Raw genomic sequence first — 26,446 nt, forward strand, 5'->3', positions numbered from 1 at the left:
TAATATAATTTTTTGTCTCTACATTTATTTATTGTATTTTAGGGAAGGGTCTGCAGGGTGTTCAGGGTCTCATTACTAGATCAGACTCATAGTGATCTGCCTGTTTACAGCCTCCCAAGAGCTGGGATTACAGGCATAGGCCACCACACCCAGTCTCAATTGACATCTCAGTGCACCCCAGGGGCGGGGCCAGCAGGGCAGACTTGGGACCCCCAGCCCGTGCTCCTGCTCACAGGCATTTTAATCTGCTGAGTTATTTGGCCGGCCCTTATAATATCTTTGTTATTTGCTTGACATTTACATTAGTGATGAATTGTGTTTGATAGTAGTTTCAAACCACCCAGCTTGCACTTAAATACAATAAATTCTTTTCCTAAAATTTTATTTTAAAGAAACCTCTCACTACTGTAGGTTGAAAACCATGTCATTTTAGTTGAAAACCAGAAACTAATGCTATGAAAATGAAGCACTGCAATTGAATCCCAGCTGTTCACCGGTTTCTAAAATTGAAGCCTGTTCACCCCTTTAGGAAAAGGGGAGATTAGGAAATATTTGAGAGGTGTGAAAGGAAAACTGGGCCCAAACTGAGGCTTTCTCTAGATTTATTCAGAATATGGAAAGGCAGTTTAAAAAGGGGAGCTGCATTTCTTACAAAAATTATCTCATGTTCTCACTGTCTCCAACCCATGGGAGAAATACCTAATTGCCGAGGTAGTCACCTGTCTCAGTTACTCTTCTCTCATTACTGGGACAAATACCCAACACCCAAAATGATGGAAGGAAAGATTTATTTAGCTCCCAGTTAATGGAGGTTTCAGCTCATACCCAGAGCTGGCTCCAAGGCACAGTGGCACATGGCAGAGGGTAGCAGTTCATAGCAGCAGAAAACAGCAAAGAGCATTTATACCCATAGTCCCAGAAGCATTCATACCCACAATTCCAGTGGATCATGAGTTAAACACAACTCTAGAAGTCTGCCCCATGACTGCATGAAGCTTTGGGGGGGGGGGGACAATAGGCACAAACCATAACATAAACGAAGTCAGAAACGGAGTCTTCAACCCTACTCCTCTTCCATGTTCTGATTTGATGGAGAATGGACCCCGTTTTTCTTCTTGGGTAGATGCATCATGACTTGTCCTTCTCTTCCATCCTTTTTGATCCAATGACCTACTTCTGTTTCCCACTACCAGAACCCTACTTCTTTTTTCCTGGGTCTCCAGCCCTGGGGTGGCCAGCTGGAGTAAAGCACTTGAGAGAGGGAGCAGAAAGAGGAGAAGGAGCTGGGAGTGCCTTGTGTAGAGCTCACTGTTTTCAATTGGGTCTGCGGATTCCAATGCAGAACTCCAGGATGCTTTAACCCTTTACTTTCTTTGCAATTTTCATTGTGCTAAGGGGGCTGCAAGAGAACCTAAGGGCATCCGCCCTGATAAAGTCCTTCAACTGCTTCCCCTCTGGGCCCTCCCATCTTTTGCCTGCCACTCTGTAATAGTAGCACAGCCTAGTTTTACCCATTACAGGCTTTCTCTGTCCTGCCTGCTCCTCATTCGTGAGCTGCAACACATTTTGTAATTTGATGATGATGATTTGGACGACACAGATTATTTAATCACCTCACTTTGTATTCCATGGACTAACATAGGTGGCTGAATTCTCAAAGTTTAATCATTTAAAACCACACGGAGCATGGGTCTAGATACCAGATCTCTTTATACGTGGCTGTCCCAATTCTCCTGCCTCCAGGGTTCTGTATGTGTATGTGTGTGTGCATGTGTGTGTATGTGTGAGCGTGCGTGCATGCATGTGTGTGTATGTGTGTGTGTGTGTGTGTGTGTGTGTGTGTGCGTGTGTGCCATAAAGCCCAGATTACCTAGAACTCCTATACCCAGAAACTCCGATATGTGCACTGAGATTGGATATGTCTTATTTATTCTGAAAACCATCTGGCTTCCCTGAACTTCTGCTTTTCTGGTGTGATTCAAGATTTGCCTCAGTTCCTCAGATCAGCAGGGTTTTTCTGAACCCACTCTCCTCCACCGCTGTATGTTTCTTTTCCATTGCTTTGTTTTAACTTACGCTACAGAACAGTTGTAACTGCAGCCTTCCTTCTCAAGCAGCAATACCCCATGTTATCTGAGCCCTACAGTTGTTTCATGGTCTTTGTTCCTGCCTTCTTTTTAAAATCCACATAAAAAGCTAATAATTGGACTGTTTAAGCCTCTCATATATCCTGAGGTGGCAAATCCAGAAGAAACAATGCTGTCCTCCATTGAGGGGGCGCGCGCTTCTGCTTGGTCCTGCATTGTGCGTGACTTACAGCAAGTCCTTGAAGCCCCAGGTTAACTGGCCAAGTGGGGGCAATCATCTCAGCCTTCCTTGTAAGTTGACGTCCTGTGGATAATAGGAACACAGTTGTAGAAAAGTTTTGAGGGGAATAAACATTTTATAATTAACCTAGAAAGAGAATCATTCATAATTAATCTAGAGACTCCTTAATAACAATCTTTATAATTGTTGTTCTATTTTATAAGTGACAGAGAGTAGGATGGAGGGGTGTTAAAGAAAAACTAGCACTAAATGAGGCTTTCTCAAGACTATGTGGAGAGAGAAGCCTTGCAAATGAGCCTCCTCACCTGCTCTCATGCAGCCAGGCTAGAGGAGAATCACGTCTGCTTTCAGTTTCCATTACGAGCTCTCCGAGATTTCTTGCTTGCATTAGACAAAAAGTATCCCTTTGTGAAAAATTTACCTGCCTGTCCTATTCAATTTACCAGCCATTTATTTACCAAGCACCAAACGCAGCAGGGTCATGTGTCAGTCACCTCGGGGTTATCAAGATAAATTCTTGTGGTACTTGAGATCTTGGCAAAGAGGAGGATACCCAAGACATGGTCTACAAAAGAAAGATCAAATTAAGTGTTAGGTTTTGAAAAGATACACATACTTCCACACAGGCTAAGATGAAAATAACAAGGACGAGACTTAGCTTCCTTCCTGGAATAACCAGAATAGTGAACAAAATAAATGAAACAACAGTTTTCAAGACAGTGGATCGCAAGCAGCCAAAACAGTGAGCAGCTGCCTTTGCAAAACAGGCTCTGTAAAGCTGGCTGCCTTAGGAGAGTTTTCAGCCCCCTCATGCAAGGAATCCAGGTGAAAGAGTGCAGTACACTTCCCAAGATGGAGATGAAATTCTTGGAGACTGAAAGCTCCAGTTTGTAGAGTAGAGCACTAACGCTTTCTGGAGGAAGCACAGCAGGGCTGCACAGAAGGGCTCCCCTTCAGTACTCTAGTCAGTGGGCCCACATGAGAAGACAAGCCACTGAGGAAAGTGTATCGCCCACCTCTCACCCAAATTAAAGGGAACAGGGCCACATAAAAGGCTGTTACCACCAGTCAGACTGAAAAGTCTCATAATTTGTGGGGCATTGGGTAGAGGACTCAGAACCCTCCTTTCCCAGTAGTGAAAAATAATTCATCCTAGACTAAACACAGCTCTGGATTTCCTCTAACAAATCTTAAAAACAAGACCAAAAGGAACAAATGGTTTATGAGCAATTTAATTGCATCCCACAACAAAGCTGAAGAATATTTACAGGAATACAAAAATAGCCAATATTCAACAAAATATGGTATTCCATAAAAAAATTACCAGATATGCAACAGGCAGGAAGTCATGACCAATATTAAGAAATGCTCAACTAAATCCAATCCAGAAACTGCAATAGATGTTAGAATTAACAGACAAGAACATTCTCACAATTACTATGATCATTACATGCGGTTCAGTGAGTGAAGTGCACACACTGAAGATTTTTCAACATCCAAATTGAGCTCCCTGTGATGAGACCTCAATTTCTAAGATACAAATTACACCGGATGGAGCTAGTGGCAGATCGGACAGTGTGGGGGAAAATTAAGAAACTTGAAGATAAAGGAGACACTGTCCCCCACGAAATGCAGAGAGAAAAGTGGGTGAACACAAAGAACAAAGATTCACTGACCATTGAAAAACTCCAAGTGGCCCAACCGTAGTGCAGTTGGCCTCTGGGAGAGAACAGAGGCTCAAACGTAGGAACTGTGAAGAACCAAGGAACTTGATCAACAGGATTGTTCCAAAGCTGAAAGGAAAAACCAGGGCCACAGCAAAAGGATGCGTCACACACAAAGAAACAAGACACCTAGTGGCAGCCACTCCTTATCAGCAATAATGTGAGCAACTTGACCATGGAGAAATAGCTCTATTTATTTTAATTTTTATTCTGTATTAGTACATGCTTGCAGTACATAATGATTGCATTCTTTGTGGGGAGTTGGTCCGGGTGCTTAACACATTTCAATTCTTTTTTAATTCGCTTTTCTCTCCTCCCCCATTCATCTTCTTCTGTTTAAAAGGTTCTGTCTCCCTACTTGCTATTATCTATGTTTCCTTTTGCTCTTTTTTATATTCTGGGTTTCTCATGTTATAGAATCCCTGTGAAATATAAGCTCGTGTGCCTCATTTATTTCACTTCATATTATGTTTTCAAGGCAAATCCTGTAGCTATGAATGATTCAAGTTTATCTTTGTTTATGGCATAGTAGGACTCCATTGCACAGAAGCACCACATTTTCATTATCCATTCATTTGTTGTCAGGCATATAGGCTGCTGCCAACAGTTACCTATTATGAGCTGTGTTGCTATAGACATGAGTCTGCATGTATCACTGTAACAACATGCCTTTAACTCAGAAAGATGCCTACAAGAGGGACAGGGCCAAATGCAATTTCTACTTTAAGTTTTTTTGAGGAATCTTCATACTGTTTTCTGTAGTGGTTGTACCTATTACTTTCCATCCAACAACATAGATGTTATTGTTCTTATAATGTAATTTTTTTTTCCTGCAGCTTTGTCATCATTTGTTATTTGATTTATTGATGATCGTCATTCTTCTTAGAGTAAGATGAAATTTTAGTGCTGTTTTAATTGCATTTCTATAATGTTGAGATGTTGAACATTTCTTCATGTATTTATTGGCCATTTGTATTTCTTCTGAAAAGTGTCTTTTCATTTCAGTTGCCAAGTTTTCCACTCAGTCTTTTACTGGGGACTCTAATTTGGGGGTTCTTTATATGTGGAGCAATATACTTCAAGATAACAATTGTCAGCCTTAAATTCTATATCCAGTGAAAATCTTTCTGGAATGAAAACAAAATAAGAACTTACCAGACATACAAAAGAAGAGAAAATGTGTCATCAGCAGATTCCAGTTGCAGAAAAAGCTTTAAGGATGTCGTTCAGGCAGAAGGACAATGGTACGAGGTGGGAGTGATTCTAACATAGACAGAGATGTAAGGTATTTTTCTTATTATTTGAATCTTTTTGAAAGATAATTGGCTATTTGAACAAAAACAATCATTGAGAAAGATTCACAACATATTTAGAAGAAAATGTATTACAAAAATAGCACAAGCTCTGACAAAACTAACCAAAAAAAGGGGGATACAAATGAACGACCATTTTGCATCTGCATACTCAAAATAGTTAGGATAGATATACAGCTACTAATTTAGTGAATAGAGAAGTTTGTTCTAATAGTGTTTGAGACAGGATATCAGGTCCGCATCTTGTACAGTGAATAACCACTAGTACCCAGAATACTTTTCATGGGTGAGCTGTTTCTAAAGGAACTAACTGCCAACAGCATTGCATACAATATGCAAAGTATTAATTACTGAAAATGTACTAATAGTTGGTTGTGAAACTGTCTCATTGCTATTTGTTTCTCAATAAAGATATTTTTTTTAAAAAAGAAAAAAATAGCACAAGGCCTGGGAAGGGAAAAACTATGCTGTTATTAGAAGTTTCTGAGGCTACACATCATGTAAAGAGTTAACAAAACAAAGAATTTTACATAAGAAGACAACAAAGAGCATGTAATGCAAGCACGTAAGATACTCAACCAGAAGGAAGACAGAAAGAGAGGAAATCAAGAACAAGTAACAGATGAAGGACATGAAAAACAAAAAAGTAAAATGATAGGCAAATCTAACCTTATCAACAAGCACATTAAATAATCTAACTAAAAAATTAATAGGTAGAGCTTAGTAGCTTGAATATAGATGAGGACCAACCTAGTATCCTGCCTACAAGAAAGTGTCATGTCAGGGACAACTGACATCCTAATAATGCCTCATTTCCTAACTCATCAACACCGTATTTCTTTCCAGTGATGCATATTTTTTAAATTTTCCCCAGCAATGTTTTGTAATTTTCAGCGCACAGACCTTACATTTCTAGATCAGATATATCCTTACAGATTTCACTTCTCTGTATTGTAAATGGTGTAGTGTTTTCCATTTGTAAGTAGAAACACAATTTCATTGGCCTTGTACCCTGTGACATTGCTAAGCTCATTCACCCTAGCGGCTTAGTGTAGACTCCGGAGGATTTCCCACACGGGCAGTACTAGGTTTACAAATGCTTGTGTTCCTGAACAACTAATCCTGCAGACAGAAGCCCTTGTGCAGTCTTGCTTCTGTCCACAATTGCCCAGCGGGTGATAAATACATTTGAAGCCATCTTCTCTGGTAGCAAGGAACTGATGTAGACGATAGGACATGGTAAAGCTAACTGGGGGAATAAGTGGGACCTGTTAATTACAAGATCCCAGGGCAGCACCAAAAAAGTCTCATGACCCCCCGTGGGTTGCCACATGATGTGGACTGCATTCAATGACAAAGATGCCCTGAGATGCCTGCTATCGTGACTCCCCATGGGACCACCCTTGTCTCCTAGTCACGCTTTTGCTTTTATCCTCTTTTCTGTTCTCTCCTCCCTTTGTTTGGCCCATGTTCCCTCTAGAATCAGTTTTTCCCTTACCAGGTCACTGTGCTTTTCTTTTTTAAAAATGTTGGTTGTTGCAGGGTCTCACTCCACAGCTCGGACTCATGGTGATCCTCCCGCTTTCAGCCTCCCCAGTGTTGCGTGTGCCACTATGCCTGGACTCTGGCTGGCTCAGCCCACTCTAAGGGCAGGGCTGGTGTGGCATGTGGTGCTGAGGATGAGCCATGATCTCTGCGCTTTCCTAAACTTGCTTAAGCTTGACTAAGCGGTTGCTTTAGTCCACTGAGCTATCTCACCAACCCCAACTCCTTATTTTTCAAATAAACTTTTGGTACTGTTTTTGGCTTGTGTAATCTAACTCCTTGTTTAAAACAAGAAAGACCCAGAATATTTTTCATGGGAGAGCTATTTCTAAAGGAACTAACTGCAAACAGCATGAATTAAGTTCGTGAACTGAGGTACCACTGTACATGATCTGCAAATGAAGACAGTTTTGCTTTATCCTTTCAACTTGAATGCCTTTGATTTCTTTTTCTTCCCTTAGTGCACTATTTAGAGCTCCAGAACAGTGCTTAACAGAAAGGCATAATTGACTGTTTTAGTTACTTTTTACTCGTTGCTGGGACACATACCCAACACTCAAAATGAGGGAAGGAAGGGTTTATTTAGCTCACAGTTTGTGGAGGTGTCAGGTCATACTCCGCTGGCTCCAACGCAAATGGCAGCACTTCAGGGTGACAGAAAACAATGAAAAGCAGAGGAGGAGCAGCAGCTGCAACATCCATCAAGCCTCTCTCTTCCTTCTACACTGACTGCGAAGACCGGCGCTCCACCGCGAAGATCGGAGCTCCTCCGAAGTGGCAGGCTGCAAAGAGCAAGCTCCTCTGAAGACAGGGACTTCTCCAAGGAAGTGAGGTAGGGCGGCCAGGAAGTCTTCCTTAATTCCATTATATACACTTTTTGTGCTGAGTCACTGTGGGGCGGCTCATGGCCCTAGGGTAGGACCAGTCGCACCGGAGGGCGGGCCCAATAGCACCCCAGGGTGGAACCAATGTTGGAGCCTATTCAGCCAAGTTGACACAATGTATCAGCGACCACAGACTTATTCCTGATCTCACAGGGAGAAGAGTATTTGTTAACTTTACCCTCTGGGGCAATGCAAGGTGAATGCATCCTCTTCGGCCAACGAGGGCACACTTGTGCGCCTATACTGAGGATGAAACTTGAGGGAACGAGGACAGTAAACAGGATAAACTAGTAAATGTAGGGTGTGTTGCGTGGTGAAAAGTGCTAGTGGAAAGGAGAAATGAAATGCCAGTGTCGGCATGAAATGTTAGCTGTTGTGTCCTGGAAAGTTCGAGAGCACATCTGTGCGTTGCTTCGTTGTCCTTACCATTAATTCTACTCCCTTCCCCCTCACGAGGACTCAGTTCAGACGGGCGTCCTTTCTCACGCGTTGCAGCAGCTTTCCACCTGGCGCCCTTGCCTCAGGCTCGTCCTGATCCAACGCTCTCTCCACTGGACTCCTTGAAGTGCTCCTGCAGCAGCACCCCCTTTCTTACGGGATAAAATCTAGATCTCTTCAAAGCCAAGGAAGGTTCTTTTCTGAGCTAGTCCTTATCCTTCTAGTCCCATTATTCTCCCTGGTCTTCCTTTGCATTTCTGAGCCCTGCCTTGCAAAACCATTTCTCTTTCCTAAAAACACTCCATTCCCTCATGCTGCTGAGCATTTGCCTCAACAATGTCCTGTGCCATGAGGTCTTCCGTAATCATGTGACCAAATGCTATCATCTACTTTTTGATCACCCAAGTCCCACAGTAAGCAGAAACCTTAGCAAAAATGTTTCCAACTCAGGAAGGGTCAGGTATTCTCTTTTCGGGTTCTTGAGTAATCTGTGCATACAAAAACTATATTGAATTCTGATACTGAATGGTAGTAGTCTTTGTTTTTATGTCAGTCCTATTGGACTCTGAGCACTTTGAAATAAAAAAAAAAAACAACTTGATCTATGTATCTTTGTCGTATACCACTGTTCCAGCCACCCAGAGATCACTAATACCTTTTTTTTTTTTTTTTCAAAACAGATAAATGAGTAGAAATAAAATGCCCTGGCTTCATGCAAAGACATTCAGTGTACTGGATGTCTGACTCGTTCAGTCACTGTGGAATCCACTGGCACCCCTGGTGCACATTCTCTGAATGTGAGTGATGAACACTGTGTCTAGCTTGACAGTGGCCTCTTTATCTGAACACTTTTTAACTTAATTCAGTAAATCCTTAGGAGCCACGTCACATAGTAGGTTCACATCAAGTTTGTGATCAACTAAGACCTCCTAGTCTCTCTCTCTCCACTATAATCCATTCTGGATGGTGTTTTCCAACATGCTAGATAAAACCCTATTCCTGCTCAATGCTTCTCACTGTTGTCCAAAGTACCATCCTTAGAGACATATTTTAAAAGAGAAGGGTTGGGGGTAGAACTCAGTGACAAAGTACTTCTTTTTTTTTTTAATTAATTTATTTATTTATTGTGTGTGCGTGGCCAGTTCAGCCCACCAGGGGGTGGGGCTGGCTGGCATGTGGTGCTGGGGATTGAACCGCTGTCCTTGTGCTTTGCTTGCTTAGCTTAGCTTGTTCTAAGTAGGTGCTTTAGACCACTGTGCCATCTCACCAGCCCACAAAGTACTTCTTGGCATGCACAAAAACTTGAATCTCATTCCTAGTAGTTACCACCAAAAAAAAAAAAAAAAAATCCTTTCATTACATAACCCTGTTGCCATTTAAAATGGTGATCATATCCAGCTAGATATTGAGAGCAACTGCCTAACAGCAAAGCCCAAGGCTGCTGCGGAGGGTTTTAAAGATGTCACACAGGAAGTCTCAGGGTATAATCATGCTCTCGCCCTTTGGGAGCTGTTTCAGCTAAGACCTCATCTCAAAATACTCTTCTCAACAAAAGTCGCTGATTTTTAAGACTTGTTTTAATCATTAGAGTGGAAAAAAGCACAAAACACTGAGTTAGGATACAGATGCAGCTGATCAGACCGCAGAACACTCAAATTAGAGCAAGAAAAAGCAAATCTGCAGCCAGGTGCCAGCACAGAGAAGCCATTCCCAGGATTTTAAGCAACTGATGTCACACTTTTCCCATAAGGGAATTGCTCTCTTTAAATAAACTTTGGAAAGGTAATGCTTAAACCAAACTCCTCTAGTGATATCTTTAGTATAATTTGAAAATATAGAAATGGGACAAAGGCTTCCTTCAGTAAAGTCAATGGGAAGCTCCAGTGAGAGGTGACTGTAGTGTTCCCAGGGAAGGAAGACAGAACACAGGAACATCATTCAACAACAATGCCTGTCACGCGCAGACCTACGGAGGGCTGGGGTGTGATGTGGACCTTTCCTCTGCTTCCTCACAGCCTCTTTCCTAAGACTTGTATCGCTTTCCCAACTCTGGTCCATCACTTTCTCCCCATGTGGCTCTCAATACCATGTGCCACAGATAGCCCTAAGTCAACTAAACAGTTTATTCAGCCTGTTTGGCAATATCCTGAGGCACCTTGAAATTCTGCGGCTGCAAAATAATTTCATTTTAAGGGTGGCAGGGCTACAAAAAACAGTCATATTTCAATGCATAACCTCAACAAATCTTTACCAAAAGCAAAGCTGGTGAAGAAAGAATAAGACCCTGATGCTGGTTTGAGTACACCAGGCTGAACACAATAAGCCTCCAGATTTCTGAAACTTGTGGGCTCAAAGAGGAAACCCTCCCTATTCAGCAGCAAAACAAGCTCTGGTTATGAGGCAGTGCTGTACGAATCTTCTCTGAGACAGGTGCTTCACAAAGTGATGTTTGTCTTCCTTGAGATGTGATGTTACCTTCTTCATTGCTGGTAACTGAAATCAGATCTCAGCGCAGTCTGATCCAAAAAGCACACCGCTCTGCTGGCTCCTTCCACACCAAAACACTTGCAAATCCTCATGTGTCAGTTAGGGTTCACTAGAGCAACAGATTTAGTATAAAATGTATATATTACACGATCCGTAAAGGATTTGTGAGGAAGATTACAATAGCCAGCTACAGAAGCAAGTGTGGAAGAATGTAACAGGACCATCTGTGTGTGCAGACAGATGATCCAGCCAAATTCAAAGGCCTGGAGCTCACTGAATGTCCAATGTCAGTCTGTACCAGGAAACTGAGAAGCTGGCACTGGAAGCCTGGAGGTGGATGTCCAAAGGCAGTGACAAAGGCTGGAGCTTCTCCAAGGAAGCAGAAGCGAGGCTTGACTTCTTCCTTCATTCCCTTTGAATTCCATCCAGGCTGTGAGCCTATCGGTTGATGTCACCCACACCCAGGTTGGGGCTTTCCTCCTCAGTGAGACCATCATTCAGATGCACCCAGAACTGTGCTAAGCCAATCAGCAGGACAGCTTATTCAGCTCAGCACCGTGGTTAACTATCAAGTCTCATAAGTAAGCGAGAGAGAACAAATAGAAGTGTATCTTGAGAGGTTGGAAACGAGAGGACTGAATGCAAAGATGGATGAGGAGAATTAAATGACAAGGTAGCCTTCTTGCGTCACTCGGGATTGAACAGCCTGCTGAGAACATCTGGGCTCAGCCCTTACATGCTGCAGGAATGGCATCTTGAAGCTGGTCCACGGGGACATACTATAGTAAATAATACAGTACATATAATAAATTACACAGTGGATAAAATGATCTTGGAAGGGCATCAAGGCAGGGGTCAAATAGATTTATTGCTGAGTTCAGAGAACTGCCCATCCATCTATGTTCCTGAGGAGGAACAGAAGATATGACTTGGACTAAAGCAATTTCTTGAGAAGCTCCAATGTATGAGTGACTGTCCTCTGTAAACTGGGGTTGACAGTAAGACATGGTCCTGTGGGGCTAGGCTCCTTAGCTTCAATCAGGATGATAAGACGCTAAAATATCAAAGACCAAACAGCAATTCTTAAATGATAAGAGCAAAGAATTCGTGTGCTATGACTTCTATCTAAATGTCCTTCCAAAGCCTCATGCACCCATAGGTGGGGCTTCAGGGAGTGACTGGACTATGGGTATCACTGGACTAGTCCACTGATGGCTTTGGCATTGTTGTGGGTTTAGATCATGGATTTACTGAAGAGGGTGGCACCAACCAATGGACTTGTAGCCTGGATGGAATAAAGAGGGAAAGAAGGAAACATCTCTGCCTCCTGCCCGCTACACTATGAACTCTCTCTGCTCTGCCAGGCCCCTCTTCCCGGCCACCCTGCCTTGGAACCCACTGGCTATGAACCGGAACCTCTGCAAACTGAGCTGAAATAAGCCTTTCCTCCTCTAAGTTGTGGGTGTTGGATACTTTGTCCCAGAAATGAGAAAAGAATTAAGACAACATGATTGCTATCATGGGCAAAAAAAGTTAAAAGATGCACTGGCCCTCAGGCATCTGTGACAGTAGCCAAAAGACATGGGTGTTCCTAGCGAGACAGATAATCAAATAGGGTTGGCTTGATTTGGCAAAAAAAAAAAAAAAATCTGGTACAAGAGCCCCTCAAGAGGGCTGCAGAGATAGCTCAGTGATCTAAGCACCTGCCTAGGCAAGTGCAAGGACCTGTGTTCAATCCAAGTACCACATGCCTGCTGGCTCCACCCCAGGTGTGCCAAGTTAGCCACCAAGACTAGGCATGGGGGCACAAGGCTTAATCCCAATGCTGGGGAGGCTGAAACAGGAGAGTTCATGCTATAGTTAGACACTGTACCAAATACACATTTTTAAAAATAATCCTCAAGATGAATCCAGTCATTCACAGAGTCATAATAGGATTATTTCCCCCACTCAAGTGCCTAATTTGAACAGACAAACCAAGGTGCTGGCAGATTTTTTTCACTGGTTCCCTGATCTGTATAGCAAGAACCACCAGGGTAGGAAATGTCAAGTGGGAACCGTTGAGTCTATCCAATCCCGGCCCTATCAGACAAGGGAGTATAGATGAGTCAACAACATGTTCAGAAAGAGAATTTGTGTTAACATCAGACTCCTAGTACATGTGGTGTTCAGTATATCTCACTAGCATATCCTTTTCTGATAGCATGTACATGGCCCTTGAAAAAACTCAAGTGACAGCATGATGCAGGATAGCAGATTATTAAACAACTTGACCAAGTAGTAATTCCAAACTCAGCTGCTAACCTAGAAGTGTTATCTTTCTGGAAATGGACCGGCATGGCCTCTGGTGAATATGTTCCTCTCAGTTCTTCATCAGTAAGCAGGATTAAACACAAGTCTCCTTTAAGTGGGAACACACAGCAATAGAGTCTCCAAGGACTATGTGATGCCTCTTCTGTATTGTCACAAAATAGTCTGCGGGAATGCTTATTGTCTTAACATCCCATAGAGAATGGAACCCTACACAGGTCCTCTCATTTTCCCCATCAGTGACCTTTGAAGAGCCTAATGGCATGAGACCTGCTTGTACAACATCTTCAAGGTTAAGGGCAAGATGTTAGATCTTGTTACCTCTTTCCACTTTTCTGTCGCAGACCATCTTCAAGCTTAGTGATGTAAAATACCACAGTATTGCCACACTGAAGGATTCTCTTGGTCAAGATGTTAGATGGAGTATACCAAGAATATCTTGTTTCTGCTATTTTTAGAAAATGCCAGATTTTCTAAACTGGGTTTCTATGCTAGAATTTAACCTTAATTTACTCATGCACCTCTTCTTGTGGAATGAAAAACAATCCCTCTCCTCTGCATCTGGAATGGTCTTCGTAATGTATTAAATTTAAGAAAACTAAGAAAATAGCCAATCGAGTAGTTCTGTCTTCTGCAGTTCAGATGAAGAACTCCAGTTAAGGATGGACTAAAGCCTTGATGGGAAAATTCGAACAGCTGAGAGTGACTCAAACTGGAATGGAATCTTCTGGAGTCCTCTGCACTTGTCAGTAGCTTGCAGTAAAAGCCTAGCCAGACTCCAGGGGTTGGGCCTAGACCTCTTCTCTTAGAGAAAATAATCTCAGAGAGTTGTTAGGTGTAGAAAACCTTTTCAAATCCAACACGGGTGTAGCTCTCGGGTATGGAAGACTGTTGTACCCATCTATTGAGTGAGTTGGGGAGCTGCCACTTTTAAGTGTCTGAGGAGATCTGTTGAAATCCACACTATGGCACACGTGGCATGTCCCTTGGCCTAAATGACTAGGAGAGCTTATGGCACTGCTAGGTGCGAATCAGGTCATGGGTAAGTACTTTCTGCCCAGTCCAATAGGTAGATTTGTAGCACAGATGCTGCAGTCCTGGAGGAAGGCTCCCTTCTGCAGCAGCGAACTCAATGCCATCTGAAAACAAGCTCCTTCCTGAATCATGACACAGATGGATCTTCTGACCATGGGTCATAAAATAATCAGATGGCCAAGGCCACCCGAGCTGAGCTCAGTACAATGATGGTCCCAATGGTGGGCAGAGAGTTCAGTGCTCCGTCATACGATAGAAAAAGGCTAAGAGACCTAAAGTGTACAGCAAGTCCATCTAACTCAGATTTCTGGGTTACCAACACAGCTCTATCTCAGTTCATTGCTAAGGCCTTATGTTTCCCTATAATTAATGCAGGAAAAAAATCCCTGAGCTCACCTCATAGATGGGTTGCCTTAAAAGTTGGTGCTAGCTACTACCAGACTATAGGACCATTCAGAGTTGGCTCTGAAGCACAGTCAAGGTCACGCCTCCCACTGAACTTTACTTAACTGTTCTGACATATTTGTAGAGGTTGTTTGAGGTCTTTCATTGACCAGCTGATGCCAAGATCTGGGAGTCAGAAGCCAGGAAACATTTCTCCTCCACTTGTGCCGCCTCCTTCTCCTCTTCCCTCTTCTTCTCCCCCTCCACTCCCCTCCTCCCCTTCCTCTCCTGCTCCTCCTTTTCCTCCTCCCCCTCCCCATCCTCCTTTACCTCTTCCTCTGCCCCGTCCTCCTCTTTCTCCTTCTCCTCCTATTCATGGGGAAGGCAATCTCTGCCATCTTCAGGGATCCACATGGAATGGAGCCCCATTCGATCACAGTAAGGACCAGCTCGATGTTGGGTCTTGAGTTGGCTCTCTCTACTTCTTCCTGTTTCTGAGTCTTCTACTTTACTTCCCAAAATAAACCTCTGAATTTTTTCCTCCCTTTTGAGAGACTTCAAGCTAAGCCACTATCATAAGACATGCTTTTTCTGTAAAGTGAGGGATGCATGTGCTGTAGTTCAAACAATCTCTACTCACATTGGCACCAACATGCAGTGATCAGGCTCCTGCTTAAGTATTGCAGAAGCTACAATAGGCTTCTCATCATGGCCACGATGCCATCACGCTAGACTTCAAGGAGGCTGTCCCGGTGGCATCTTGTGAAAAGGACCTGGCCATAGGTGAGGTGACCAGGGACTGCCTTCACCAAGCAGAGTGCTCTGGAATAAGTCACACCCACCCAGCCCTCAGACCTTAGGGCTGACTGTTCCTAAGGTCCAAAAGAGACAATTGCCTCACTAAGTCATGAACCAGAGGCACTTTTCACTCAAGGAAGGCATAATATTTTTATCAACAGGAAACTATCCTATGGGTCAGCAAAGCTCCACTGTCCCCTTACAGTGCTATCTGTGCTACAGACCTCTTAATTTTTCTTTTTTCTTTTTTCTTTTTTTTTTTTTTTTTTTTTTTTTTTTTTTGTTTTTGTTTTTTCTTTGGTACTGGGGATTGAACTCAGACCCTTGTGCTTGCCAGGGAAGGACTTATTCTACTGAACCATCTCCCCAGCCCCTTCTTTTTTTTTTTTTTTTTTTTATTTTAGGGAAGAGTTTACAGGGCATTCAGGATCTCACTACTAGATTGGACTTGTAGTAATCCGCCTGTTTACAGCCTCCCAAGAGCTGGGATTACAGGCACGCACTACCATACCCAGTCTCAATTGCCACCTCAGAGCGCCCTGGGGGCGGGGTTGGCACAGCAGGCCCAGGGATCGAACCCCCAGCCCTTGTGCTTGCTTGCAGGTGTTTCAATCCACTGAGCTATTTGGCCAGCCCTAAAAACATTTTCTTGATTAGTTAAAAACTCAGAACACATCTTAGTATATATGTTAGTCCACAGGTCCACAAGTTAGAAAAATATATTTTTAACTTGAGAAACACTTTAGAAATTACCTACAACAACACCTCCATCAGACAGATGAGGAAACAGCCAACAGCCATCACTTCCTGCTTCACGAGGCCAGATGTCAGGCTCCGGCCAGGGCAGTTGCACCGCGTCTTCAGTCCATCTGCTTCAGGTGCAGAATTGCTGTCACTGACCAAACGGCCTCTTTCCTAAAAGCAACATTATGAAGAGGAGGAAAGTAAGAAAACAAAACACTGACCAACATACATTGTGCAAACATACATGACACACGTTTCATTTGTGCATGATGTTCGTGGAGGAGTTTCTGCTTTCTACGAACACCAGACATCTTCCAGTTTTCCTCACTGGGCTCCTATAAAATCAAGGGCTTATAGTTGCATCGCAGTGTGTATTGAACACCAGGTCCAAAGAGAAAGAAACAGGAAAAGGAAAAGATTTGTTGAACAGTCATTTGATTGCGTGAACATTACACTGAGGCCTTTGATTCGCTGGCGACACAGCTTTCAGTGGCTTCTACTGTAGGTGGCCATTGATCATATTTCACTCTCAAAAGACAAGACTGGCACAAAAAAATCTAGTTATAAAACCTCTGGCTAACAGGAAACTAAGAGACGTAGGTAAGCTCGTTTCCAAGGAATGAAATAAAGAACACAAGGCATCCTGCTGTGTCCCAGGCTGAAAGAATCCTTGAGCTCTCATCTGCGCTCTGTCTGTTAGCATTATGGGCCACGCTGGCATTTCCTTGTTACCTTTCCCCGAGAATTGCTCTTGACCTACGCAGGTTAGGAGATTAATGATGGTGATGTGTTTGACTTCTTCCAGGCAAGGAGGAAGGCTTCCCGTCCTCTGCTCTGACCCAGATCATGTAACTGCACTTGGGTATCCTCTTCCCATGACTTTGTACAGTGTGCATTTGGGGCGCTGAGGACCCATCTAGCTGGTCCAGGCTTTGGGGGTCCTACAACACTGGTCTCTATTCTGCCCAATCTCCAGGACATGAAACAGAGAAGCATCCAAACACCTGGCTTGGTCTGTAAGTGTCTGCTGGTGGGTTCCCTATTCCTCCTCCTGACTGGAGGGAGCAGGAAGTGACCCTAAAGGAAATGAGCTTTGATGGGTGGATGAAATTTCTGTTGGTCATCGCTTAGGCTGAGGGGCAAAGGGTCCAAAATGTGAGGGATTCATTTTACAACCTAGGCAAGCAGAGGTGAATCTACCCTTCTGCTGCAAAATAGCAGGGAGAGAGGGATCCTCCCATGCACTACTGGATAGTAGCTGTAGCACATGTCCTGTAACCCCACTGCTGGACTAGAGTCCCAGCTCTGTGACTTGAGACAAATATATGGGTGTTTCTAGATTTTAGTTTTCTTACATAGGAATTGAGAACAAGAAAAACTGATTCTTACTGACTGTTTAGCATGTGCTAAGCCCAGTTCAGAACTTTATTCATGTTTATTCATCTAATTTTATTAGGACCCCCATGGAGGTACACAGCTACGCCCTCATCTTACAGACCCCAAAACAAAGCCAACAGCTGAGACACGAAAGAAGCTGCATTCAAACCCAGGCAAGCTGGCCCCTTATCTACGTGCTAATCCACCCAGGAAAGTGGTACCAAATGCCCAGGGTTCATGTGAGAATTAAATGTTGAGAGCACAGAGCCAGCAGGACCTGCCCTGGACAAGGGCACTGCAAAGGTGAGTTCCCACAATCACTCTTGGTCTTCCATCATCTGGGGCCACACTGAGGACCCCAAAGTGGAAGAGGGTGAGAGAGTGGAGACAGAGCAGAGGCCAAGGAGCGGGAAAGCGGAGATGCCTTGGATGTCTCTCCGTAGCAGTTTCCTTTCTCCCTGACAGACTCTTTCTGTTTCAGTTTCCCGTTCGAGAGACACTCCTTTTCTCCTGGGCGTGGCCCAGAGCCCTACTCCCTGTGTTTGCAGATAATCCCCTCTAGGTCTCATTTTCTGCCCCCTTCTCCTGGCTGTGTCCCTGAAGACTCAACTTGAGAGGACTGTTCACCAGACTCCCTCCTCAGCTAGGATCATGCTGGGCTTGCAGCAGAAGGAAATGATAAGACAAAAGGAGAGTGGCCAGGGTACATCTTCCTGGCTCTGCAGGTATCTGACCAAGGCTCTGGCCCTTCCCCACTGAGGCCTTCACCTGGGGTGCCCTCCACAGCTCCTGACCCTGGATACCAGCCACTGTACTTCCTCCTCTTGTCCCTTTGGTCCAAGTGTTGGCCATGACTTCCCACGATTTCTTGGTGTTTGGTTCCCTTTTTACCCCACTTCCCATTAGCACTAAAAGCCATGACTTTTAACACTGAATACTATTAAACAGTAGTCCATTGTATTTTTGTTGAGTTACCATTATTGTCTCTCTATCTGTCTGTCTGTCTGTCTGTCTCTCTCTCTCTTTCTCTCTCTCTCTCTCTCTCTCTCTCTCTCTCTCTCTCTCTCTCTCTCTCTCCCAAAGTGAAAGGGGAGCAAAGTCTCACTTGGCTCGCAGTGTGTAGAGGTCTCAGTCCATAGTCTGCTCCAAGGCAGGGTGGCCTGGCACTGACAGAAGGACATCACAGGACAAGCAGCCCATGGCAAACGAGGGCAGGTGGAAGCCAGCAAGCAGCGATCAAGTGACAAGCCACAACCCTAGCCATCTTTCTGTTCCTTATGTTTTCTGGAGGCCATCCTTCCTTGGGTGGGTAGTGCTCACATGCAGGGTGGGGAAGCCTAATCCCCAGAACTATGCCAAACCAATCAGTGAGCTAATCTAGTAATTACACACCCTTGATCACAAAATCACAAACTTAATTGCCAGTATCACACACTCTAGGTCCAGCCAGACTTCTGAATGTCCTACCTATGACTGCATGAGGCTTTGGGGGGGTCATCTAGACACAAGCTATAACTACTTATACATTTATATTTAAATATATATTGTTATATATTTAAAAATTTGTAAATATATTTATATTTTACAAATCATTAAGTCTTATAGCATTTTCTATTTAATTTTTTGTTTTAAATTTTTAATCATTTATTTATTTAGTACATGGTCTCACTATGCATTTGAGACTCCTAGTGATGATCCTCCTGTTTCAGCCTCCCAGCACTGGGATTACAGGCTTGTGCCACTGTGCCCGGTTTTGGAGCCAGAACAGCATGAGGTGCCGGGAGTCAAACTCAGGTCCTTGTGCTTGCCAGACAGGCGCTTAGACTGCCACGCTATCTCCCCAGTCTTTCTTATACCTTCTTTATACCCTCCTGCCCCAAATCTCACTTGTGTTGCAGCTGTCCTTCTACTTTCTTATCACTATTTTCTTTTTTCCCCTGGAGTCCACATATTCAGAAAAACAGGATATTTGTCTTTTTTAGTCCGGCTTGCTCTGCTTAACGTGGTACTCTCCAGTCCTATTTGTTCCTGTGAGCCACGTGATGATTTCATCCTTCTGTCTCTGAGCCATGTCTTCATTTTCCTTTTTCTCTGCGGAACTTACGTGATTTGGGTGCCGCAGTGTGGCTGATGCCTCCGCCTGCTGCCTCTACCCCTGAGGCCCGAAGGTAGCACTGCATTTTTTTCATTAATTATCATCACAAAGGTGATTCTGATTGAAAATGTTGCATGATACATTTTTTAATATTTATTGGCATTAAAATTAGAAATGATTTATGAGTATGAAAAAGAAAACAAGTACCATACCTAGTCTCAGCACACAGAGACAACCCCTGTTTATCACATACATTTTTTCTTTGTCACCAAGGGATCACACTGCATCTACCATTGCTGGTTGGCTCAACTATATCATGAACAATTTTTTCATCAAAAAATGTTTTAACATCGATGAATTTATTTCTAATGCCTCTAAATCAAGATTCTTATTGACTTCCCAGGATTCTATATAGGCCGACACCATGGCCAGTTCTCTATGAAGAAATAGTCAGTGTCCCATTTTTCCTTGTAATAAACACTGCTGCAATAAACATCCTTGTACAGTCTTAACTACTTGAAAATAGCACTATCAACTCAGTTTTTCTGTAGCAAAAGCCACACATATGCTGCCGCGGCATCCAGGTTGGAGAGATAAGAATATCTACCTTCCCTGTCTCCCACTGAAATTGTGAGGGTCAGCTAAGAAAATGTATATGGAGTTCTTTATAAACTGTACAGGGAAAAAAACTGTACAGGGTGTGGGGTGTTTATATTAGAGTATGAGCTTATTCCTCCGCCACAACCCCACAAGGCAAACGCAGGGGCTGTGTCCTCGAGGCGCATTGTACTGAGAGTTTTGCCAGGCTTAAAGAAGTCAAGTCTTACTTTGAGGCTATTGTGTATTTATTTCTCTTTAGCACAACAAAGAATTGTGTATTAGAAAAGCAGCCTTCCTGTACAAGAGTAAACTACCAGCTGGCAGCGCGTCTTACGTTTGGTGCACATTAACTCCTTATGCCCCTTCTAGAGGAGGATGGGCCAACAATTGGATGAAGTTGAGAATCTTAAGAGACCCGTGAGGCTTGGAGGCCCCTCGCTAGTCGTGTTAGTGACTCCAACTCCTATCACTGATTACTCATAATGACCACTTTCTGTACCCTTCCTGCTACTTTCTTCTTAAAAAGCACTTTAGATAACTCTGCTTGATTAAACACAATGAAGTAGTAGTTTAATTTTTCTTTTTGAAAATGGGAACTTTCATATCAAGTATAAAAGCTCTTGAAACCTTCCCCCTCATGCAAGAGGCCTCCATTTGGGTGAATTCTTGGTTCACCTTCTAAGAATCTGAGTTCATGGATTTTCTCTGCTTTTGCTAAGGTAATACTATTAACATGTCAGCAATTAACTTTCCAGAGCAAGACTTATAGAATCTACCATTCCTTGGATAAAAAAGACATGGTATTTCTACACAATGGAGTATTACTCAGCTATAAAAAAGATTAATTCGAGGCTTTTGTAGATAAATGGATATAACTGGAGACTGTATTGGTAAGTGAAATAAATCAAGACCCACATATATAAACATCGTCTTGCTAGTGTGAGAACTTGAAAGAGTAACTAAAATCTGAAAGGTACAATGGATACTGTGAAAGGGAAAGAATTTGTTTAATGAGAAGGAAAAACTGAGATGAAGAAAAGGACAAAAGAAAGAAGAGAAGAAATATATTTAGGTATATATGCAGGAGAGTTTGCATAATTGTACTGCTGATTTCTGCTGGTCTTTTGAAAGGAGCAATTAATGTTTAAATCTTTTCTTTTTATTTATTTATTTGGTTTTTAATTTCTTATAACTTTTTGGTTGGTGTTGCTTTGTTTCTTTTTTTTAACCAAAATTTGTAGGTTTATATCTGGTAATCTAAACAACTAATCTGAAGATAACACATACAATTCAGCAGCCATCGTTGAATTATCATTACTTTGTTTAATAGAATTCATATCATTTCTGAAGCTTGTTTTTTCTTTTTCTTTTTTCACTATTTTAAAATTAAATAGTTTTTTTTTTACTATTTCAAATTAAAAAATTTAAAAAGAATTTACCATTCCTATGAAAGGCAATGGACACATTTAAAATGTGACTTGAATCATCATATTGAATGCTGTTTGTTAGCGAGTACAAAAACAGAAGTCTTCTATGTGTTAAAGTGGTTGCTTCTCCTAAGGTAAATGATGTTCTAGAGCCAGATAGCCTGTATGGTTGTTAATATTCTCTCACAGTTGGTCTTTACACAAACACACACCCCTAAAAAAAAAAATCCTCCTATTTAATAATGTTAAGAAGAGTTTTTACTTTAAATCTCCATGAATTAAAAAAGGTCCAAATCCTGTTCTTGGGCTCTTTTTCAACTACTTGATCATTTTTACATTTTTATCTCATCTGTGCAGAATAGAAAGGGGAAGCAGGGCTTGCCTGGTGTTTATGCGTCAGGTGTAATGTGCCTTCCTGGCATAGGGGGACATGGCTTGTTTTCTGCGTGAGGCAAGGAAGCACCTGCTACCTAGTGAGACAAGCCTGCTCCAGGGGTATCAGCCAGGAAAGGTGTTCAGGCCTTGCAGAGAGATACCGAACTTCTCTTGCTTCCTTTCTTCCTAATTTTATCTTGTAGATATTCAACTATTTCCATGGGTTCGTTCATTTCCACTGCCACAACTGCCCCCGTGTTTTACAGTTGCATATTCAACCAAAGAAAGTGAGTAAGAAAAACAATCATGATAGTGGAAAAAGAAAAAAAAAATAGATTCACAACTGCCATATGTGAGGCCCATGGGAGTCCCCGATTAATTTTCATTTTCATAGTTTAGTTTTGAGATTGGCGTCTTTCAGTAAATGTGAAAATAAGTATAGTCATGAACTAGATTTCCTTACAGTTTTAGAAAAAATGAAGCAGCTCTAGTCTTTACTGTGTTAGGTTCCTGGAAGGCAAGAAGAGTAGCCTCTGAGCCCTTGGTTCCAACAATCACCCATGGACCTTTGTCACATAGCAACTGCAAAATTGGGAATATCGCTGGATTCAAGAGACTAGTCCACCAAGCTGGTTGTAGACAAAATTGCCAATCTTCTGTTTGTCTCTCTTGCCCTTTCATGGACACACACTGTTGTACATGTCCTGAATGTTAAAATGCTGATTCTGCAAAAAATAAATCAACTAACAATTATAAGAAGTAGAGTAGTCAATGAATCTAGTTGAAAAAAAGGCACCAGCATAATAACTACAAAAATGCTTCTAAAAATTCAAAATTGAGGACATCGTAATGTCTTGGGAAAAATTAGGAAAAGTGACACATTTGAGCAGAGAGGATGTGAGCCTTCGGCAGGTAGGAAGCTGGAGAGAACTCCACGAGAAGGATAGGGAGTGGAAGACGTGACATTTGTGGGGTGGAAGCTGGCATAGGTAGGGAGGTATGGTTGAACAGGTTTGTTAAGAAGACTGTGAGTCTGGCTACAAAAGAGTTTTTGTACCTAGTGAAGCCATGTTAGGAGCTAGTTAGCACAATGAAGAAAAACTGAAAAATTTGAAATTCATCCTATAGCCCCAAGAAATTTATTGAATTCTTTGGGCAGGAAACTGACAAGGGGAAAGATGTCTTTGAAGATAATGAAAGTGGCATTAATGGCAAGTTGGGTACAGGAAGTTCCTGTCCAGTCCAACAAGGGGGCTGCGAAGGCAGGAGATGGTGTTGGCTGTGTAACAGAGGAGGTGCAAATGGACGCCAACTGGCAAGGAGATGGCTGAGCTACGGAGGTGCCCAGGTCCCCTTAGGAAGCCTTGAGCAGATGAGGCTGTCCGCCTTTCCCTAAGAACTTCCCCACTCTGCTTCACAGCAATCTGATAAATTTTCAGCGTTAAGATAGTAAGGGTGGATTATGTCTAAAAGCAGATGCAAAGTAACACAAAATGGCACAGTGATGAGACATTTTAAGCCGCAGGCACATTATAAGAAGTAGCTTCTTGTAGAACACCTTCAAAACATACTAAGTGGGGCAAAGTTTTCGACTGTAGGAAACAAATTGGCTATTGAGGTGTAGGCCGGGGCTTGCACAAGAAGCCATTTACTCCATGTTTTTCTTCAGGTTGTAGCATCTGGGCTGTGGTTGATGGCTATGGTACCAAAAGAAAGCAAGTTAGTTTAGATTAAGTATCAATTTTCTGCTTTCCAAATTACCTAGATTGCCCAGGGTCTTTGCCTTCCCCACATCTGGACTCCAGGAATGAGTCACTTAAAGAAACACCCCCAAACAGAAGTTTCTATTCTCTGCAGTTGCTGTCTGCAGTGTCTCTGTTCTTGTTAAACAAATCAGGCAAGAAAACAAGAGCAGCTAAAGCAATTATGAAAATATCTACAGCCCCAGGGTCTCTGAGAATTCAGGCCCTGCCAAGTGACCCCAGGCATCTTGGAAGGAGAAGAACCTTGCTTCTAAAAACGTCCTCTCCAGCTTCCATGCTTACTTTGTGACAGGCGTCAGTAGTGTGACAATTAGGGGTGGTGGGTGGGCTTCTCTGTGGGCTGGCAGCCTATTTTAACTTCCAACTGTGGGAGGGAGCTTTAACTCTCTTCTAAAATTAGGGGAATCCAGAAACTCCTGTGGTTATTTCAATCAGTTCCCACTTATTGAGTAGCAGCAGCAGAGTTAAGTAATAACATGGTAACCTTGCCAAGCCATAAATGCAATGCGGAGTGCTGCCCAGTTGGATCTGAAGTTCCTTCAGTGATCTAAGTGGAGAGCCAAATCAACAAAAGGCTGCTGGCACCTCCAGGGCCGGGAAAACCAAGAACATGGGCAGAATCCCTGGCGCTGCTTCAGTGATACTGAAGAAAATGTAAGGGAGAATGAGCTGATTGGCCTGGCAATCCACATTTCACTCAAAAGATGCCAAGAGCCCAGTAGCTGGGAAAGCTTGGTTCGATCTCGCCTCTCCGAGAAGGCACCTTGGCCCTGCTGGAGGGTCCCACCACCGGAGCCAGGGCCCCCAGTGAGAACTTGGCTCCTGGTGCTTGCACTCACAGCACAGTAATGAATGAAATAATGATCTAGATAAGCAGCTTCCATGCCCACACCGTGAAAAGCATTGTTCTGATGGTTGCTGCCCTGGGAAGATTTTCTCCAGCTAAGAGAGCAAGGGGTGGGGATGCCAGCTCCCAGTTCAGTCAAGGCAGCTTCGGTAAGAAGAGAAAAGAGCAAAAAGTCAGAGCCAGAGCCCTTGGAGAACAGTCCTGTAAGGATGCCTTAGCAGACCTACATCACCCCCAGTAGGCTGTTGTTAACAGAAAGGAAGGTGAAGGAACAGGGGGACCCGGCCTGGGATGACTAAGTTCATTGGGCACTACGGACTGGTTGCCCACATTTTTAGAGTATGCAAAGTTTCTGCCATCTGTCAACTTTCTATTTCCCCTGGATGGTTAAGCAGACCTGAGTTCATGTCCACCCCACACCTGAAGGGCAGGGCTTACACGCAAGAACACCAGGAGCCAGGGTGGCCAACGCAGATCTGCTTGCCACACATGCCGTCATCATTCCGCCTGCCCTGCGTGATCATCAGCATCAGTAGCCAATGGCACTAGTTTCTCACAGTGCTTGTCTGCCCCGGCTGCACTTACCTAGCAGCTTTTATAAAACACCGATACTGGACCCCATCCCGAAGATTCTAATTTAATTGGCCTCAGGCGGGGCAGAAATGTTAATATTTTTAAATCTCTCCCATGTGACTCCAATTAGTAGCAGGCCTGGCAGATACTGATTGAGTCTTTCCAGCAAAGGTCAAAGAAGGGCTGGGCCTGAAGGTTTCACTAAAAGAAAACGGGGCCTACACTCTGGGGTTCCAGCTGAGCACAGGAAACTAAGGTCTTGGAAAAGCACCCTCTCCCAGGAAGGTTGAACTCACTCCACACCACCAGGGCAAGGAGTGCTGCCTTGGGCCTTCTGCCTTTTCCATACAGGGACCAGGTAGCTCCCGCGGGGCTGTAGCGGATTTCTTCAGGCTTACCCATGTCACCAATTTCAATGATCTATTCTTATTCTCATACAGTACTTTGAATTTTACTAGAAAGGCATAAAGGAAATTCTACATAACGTCAGAAAATATCTGAGCACCAGCTGTATTATTGGATGGAAGGTTTGATCTTGCTACATTGTCAGAAAAGAGGAAGCCTAGTGAAGTCCAAAGGACAGGTCTCCGCAGTTTGAGCTGTCTCCTTTCTCCACACCTAGAAACTCACATACCCCTCATCCCATACCCTCCGTACTGTGACATCTTCCATGTTCAAACAGAACTAAGGTGACAGCAGCCTAATGCATTGCTCTGACTTTGTTTTTAACTTGATCTTCACTGCATTATTCGGAATGTGGGGCTACACAGAAAAGTGAGTAGCTTATACAACATTAATGAATGTTTCCGTTCAACAAATACATATTAAAAGCCCACCCAGAGCCGCCAGGCCAGGTTAGGTTGCCGAGTATTTAACAGTGGCACAAGGGCAACTGCAGTTCCCTCTTCATGGAGCCTAACCAAATAATTGAGCCACACCTACCCAGTCAAAACTATAATGGGGACCTCAGTCCACTGTGCAGAGCAAGAGAAAAACGCGGTACAGGCAGAGAGAGGCCCAAGGTAGGGTGGAGTACACTACAGGAGGACAGCAAGAAGAATTGCATGCTGTGCCCCCAGAGTAGGGGCACATGGCTGAAGAAATGTAGAGGCCCTGTGCACATGGCTTAGGATCCTCAGAAGAATAGAAAACCATCTGAATGTTTTTACCAACCGGGGAGAATCTAATGATGTCAGAAATAGCCCCCCCCAATCTCCTTCCACCTTCAGTGAATACCATTACTCCACAGTTGGACTATAAAACATAGGAAGCTCCTTTTAGAGACTGGAAAATCCTATCTAGATGCCAGAAGCCCCGTAGCAGTTTTTCATTTATCTATTGATTCTGCAGCTTTCCTTGGGCACCCACCATGGATTGGACATTGTCTTGGTCACCACCT

The sequence above is a fragment of the Octodon degus genome, unplaced genomic scaffold (assembly GCF_000260255.1).
Source record: "Octodon degus isolate 3935 unplaced genomic scaffold, OctDeg1.0 scaffold00001, whole genome shotgun sequence".
NCBI classification, from domain to species: Eukaryota; Metazoa; Chordata; class Mammalia; order Rodentia; family Octodontidae; genus Octodon; species Octodon degus.